Below are 4,615 nucleotides of genomic sequence, written 5' to 3' on the forward strand. Positions count from 1 at the left end.
GCAGAGCGGGTTTAGCCTGGAGTGGGATGATGCAGAAAGACGTACCATTCTTTGGCGTGGAGTCGCGCCAGAACATCGAACCAGACCTCATGTATGTGACCTCCAATGGGCATATAGTCAAAGCATGGGAAGAAGGAAATACTAAATGTGACCGTGAGGCAAAAAGTAAAATAAAAACACAGGCGCCCATCAGTCATATGCAGGAAAATCTTTATTAACCCTCAAAATGCCCAGCAGTTACCTAAACAGATAGATCTGCTGTCCCACAAAATGATGCAAATTAGTGAAAACAGTAAAGCACATTTCATGTTATTGGGTCATTGTGACAATAGTAAGCAACAGACGAGCAGAAATTAACTTAATTTCGAAAAAACTGCTGAAGATGAAAAAAAATATACAATTACATTTCTTTAGTCCGACATTACCAGGCTCTGATGCCGGATTATCAGATGTTCTGAGTTATTGAACTGACATAGAAAACTTTATAAAACTTAGTTGTAAAGAAGCTCAAGGAAGGTAAAATGCTAATACATTGTCTGCTGCTGTAATTTCACTGCTCCGTCTTCTGTTTCTGTGCTGGAAACAAGGGCCGGATTATCAGAATCTCTGGATTATCAGATACTACATGAAGGGAATTTCACCAAATGGGTTCTATTTAATGACATTCTGATTAGTAATTATATATATCACCCTAATATGGAAAAAGAATTTGATAACAGTGTAGGTTAAAGTGTAACTGTGCATTAGGGCTTAAACCCAGGAGCTCCTCTGTCCCAGGCAGCAGCTCTACCTGTTGAGCTATGCAGCCCTCTAACAAGCTCCCCTGCTAACCCTTGTTCTTGCTCTTATCCAGTCCCAGTTTCCCTGATTGCACACCCTCTATAACCTGGTCTAGCACCCCCCATCCTTGCATGATTATTGGGCTCCCAAGCCTGTAGTCAAGCTCCACCACCTGCCTGCTCCCCAATACTGCAAATGGATAGACGTGTCTAACCTGTGGCTTCCCCTGACCACACTACTGACCTGTACTGACCACAACAAAAGGCTCTGCACCTGACACTGCGCTTTTAGACATATCAGAAGAACATGACAAAAGTTTGGATTGCTGGAGGTATAACTACTAAGATCCCCACCAATCGCTGGAAAGCAGTTACACTAAGTTTTCGGTCATGTTCAGACCGGCAGCATTCTACACGGGATGGTTCTGTGGTAATATTTTGGCTAACTTGATATATGTCCACAGTCAGGTTAAAGGGAACCCGTCACCACCTTTCAGCCTCATAAACTACATAATGGGGCTCAAAACTGAGAGAACATGGAGTCCAGGAAGTTGTGCCTCATTCCAGCTCTGACTCTCCGCAAAGTTCATGTGCACATAGTGACTTATTTCATCCTGTTCTGTGCGTGCTCCTCCATTTATCTCTTTGGGAGAGCAGAGCATAGAGCCGGCTGAAGAGCCACACTGTGCGCACTCGCCAACTTCACGGGGACACAGCGCTGGAGAGGGGCACCCGGAGAGCATTGAACACAACTTCCCAGATCCCGATTCTCTCACCTTTGAGTCTGATAATGTAGTTTATGGAGCTGAAAGGTGGTGATATTTTCCCTGTAAGATGGCTACAAACATTTGGGATGATGCAATTCAGTTACATGTGATAAGCAGTAAGACTGCAGTAAACCATCAATGTGACTTCAGTGTTTCCCATTGGGTAGAATGTCACAAGCCACCCGATCACCGAAACAAATCCACATGACAACCTCAACGGACGAGATGCGTAGAGCGATCTCCATGTATGTGGAGCGTTATTTGTATTTAACCCTAATAAAACAAGGTTTATTCACATCTTCCAATGTTTCATCATCCACAACACTTAAACCCAACCTGATCTACCCGGGAACCCCACAAACATATCAGGATGCCACCTTAAGGCCTCGTTCACAAAGGCGCTTTTTTCCACAGTTAATGCGCTGTTTTCAGCGCCACACTACTCACGGTATAAAACTCCCATTTTTTTAATGGAGCCGCTCAGCAGCTGCTCGAAAGTGCTGCCATTTTTTGGCACCTAGCGCACATCATCAATAATGAGGAATGCTAAACCCAGCTGTTGGCTGCTGAACGCAAAAGTGAAATCGTGGCAATTTTTGCTGAACGCCTGTGCGAGGGAGGCCCTAGGCGTTTATTATTTACCAAACCACCATGTGATCTAGTCATAAGGACAGCTGTCAGTTAGCAGCCATCACCTGCTGCTCCACTGCATTCATCCCATTGGCTGCCTGATCTACCAATCAGATTTGTGTTTCAGTCACCTGTCTCTAGTCAGCTTTTATTATGGTTTCTCCCAGTTGTTGCTCCCCCTAATATCGTTATAGAACCTTCATATAACAATAATGCGGCATGAAGGGGCTCGGAGAAGGAGGCAGTGAAGGTGTGTAAGTGTCTGATGGGGTCACACAGCTCATAAAAGGACAGCCGCCCGGCCTCAATATCCAGACTGATCCTGAATCTATCACTGGAGATCTTGTCAGCTAACCAGATCTCCTTCCTGTCATGTATCACTACATACTGTTTATTATACCTCCTCAAACACCAGGACTTGTTATTATACCCAATGCATGACTGATCTCTCCTCCTGTCTATACTGGGGTAACACATTCCCACCCTCCAGTGACCTGATCTCCTGATTTCTACATCCCAATAATGTCGTCCTGAGAAAAATCTCCGGCTACTCATCACCTGATAATACTGGAATCTCTCTACTGTTTCTGGACGGTTCTGCTTCTGTTGTGTCCAGGTTGCAGTTTTCCGGTCGTCTGATATATGGATTTTATTACCAGCTGTGTTTACATCCAGTAATATGTCTGCAGGATCCTCCACATAGATCCCCCTCCTTATATCTGTAATTATGTCACATAATGTGTGTAATGTGTCCGAGATCACCGCCACATCCGGACCATCTACATCATGAAGCGATTCATCATGTCCCCCCGTGTCCCCATCACCTCCATCATGTCCCCCTGTGTCCCCATCACCTCCCTCCTCCTCAGGATCACACAAGTCCCCGGTGTCTGGTTCCTGTAAGACAGTCAGTGGATCAGTCATGTTACACAGCTCCTCAATGTGTCTCATCTTCCTGGACAGCTCGTCCTTCTGTATTTCTAGCTTCTGGATCAGAGTAGAAGATAAGAGTGACTCTTCCTTTTCCTGCCTGGAGATCTCGCTCAGGACCCTCTTCTCCAGATCGTCCAGTTGTCTCCTGATGTCTCTACACAGGGCAGTGACTCTCTCCGCTTCTCCAGATGCTTTTTCTTGAGCTTTTCTCTTGCGCTCCTCCAGATTCCGGACTCTTTCCTCAGTCTCCTCCCTCCTTGTGGTCAGTTTCTGGAGAACATTTCTCAGTCTCTCCTTTTTCTTCTCTGAGGCCTCATCCAGCATCTCCACCCGATGACCCCGATGTTCTCCAGCCAGACTGCAGGTCACACAGATACAAGCGGCGTCCTCAGTGCAGTAATATTCCAGGATCTTCTTATGGACAGAACATTTCCTGCTCCCCAGGTTGGCTCTGGGCTCAGATAAGACGTGTTCTGCTGACTTGCTGTGAACTCTCAGGTGTTTCTCGCACAGAGAAGCTTCACACAGCAGACAGGATTTAGCAGCCGGTACAGGAAAGTCCACACAGTAAGTGCAGAAGATCCCGGCTTCCGTCTGTGTTGGTGGAGTAATCAGGAAGCTCTCCATGATGTTACGCAGAGCCAAGTTCCTCATCAGTGCCGGCCGCTCCTGAGACTCCTCTCTGCATTCAGGACAGGAATAAACTCCAGACTCCTCCTGTGTATCCAGCACACGATGAATACAGACCCGGCAGAAGTTGTGTCCACATCTCAGCATTACAGGATCTGTATAAGTGCTCAGACAGATGGAGCAGAGCAGCTCGTCTCTCACAGCAGCAGACGCCATGGCTGACAAAGGAAGAGAGAAATGAAACTACTACTTCCTGAAGCTCACAGGTCGGAGGGCAGGTTTTCTTCTATTGACTACAGGGCTGGGGCTGCACGGCACAAGATCAGTCACTAGACTTCCAGTAACCTGCTGTCCCTGCTCCAACAAACAAGCACGTACAGCCTGCCTGCAAGTGGCTGTGGACTACGAAGGAAACAGGCAGTAAAACTGCCTCCCATGGTACTGCTCTTTGCAGGCAGCAAACTGCCAAGTAAGCTGCCAGGGACTGTAGGAAGAAGACAGGAGAGGGTTAATGAGGAGAACGACCAGGGTTAGGAATGGGTGGAGATAGAGTAGGAAGAGGTGGAGTTCTTGAAGAACAGGAAGAAGACAGACCTGTGGGAGCAGCTTGGAATACGGAGCCCCAAGATATGGAGAGAAGCCCCAAGACGTGTAAAGAAGCCCCAAAACGTGGAGAGTCTGCAAGAACAGATCCAGGCAGTTGTGAAGCAGGAGGGGACGGCTTGGCCGGAGAAGATCTTGTCGGCATGCCAGTCAAGAGAAGAGGAATGTGGAGAAGTTCCGGAGATGGAATTTGTGGGGAGAGAACAGGAGGTCAGCGGCGCCTGGAGAGGGAGGCTATTGCGCAGGAGGAAGCCCCCCCCCCCCGATCCACCT

General features: G+C 47.5%; 1 pseudogene; it reads right to left on the bottom strand.

Moving 5' to 3' along the window:
- Positions 1–205: 205 nt before the first annotated feature.
- On the bottom strand, positions 206–4,207 carry LOC136610997 (E3 ubiquitin/ISG15 ligase TRIM25-like; annotated as a pseudogene).
- Between the last annotated feature and the right edge of the window lie 408 nt (positions 4,208–4,615).

Source organism: Eleutherodactylus coqui, chromosome 2 (genome assembly GCF_035609145.1).
Source record: "Eleutherodactylus coqui strain aEleCoq1 chromosome 2, aEleCoq1.hap1, whole genome shotgun sequence".
Taxonomy (NCBI): Eukaryota; Metazoa; Chordata; class Amphibia; order Anura; family Eleutherodactylidae; genus Eleutherodactylus; species Eleutherodactylus coqui.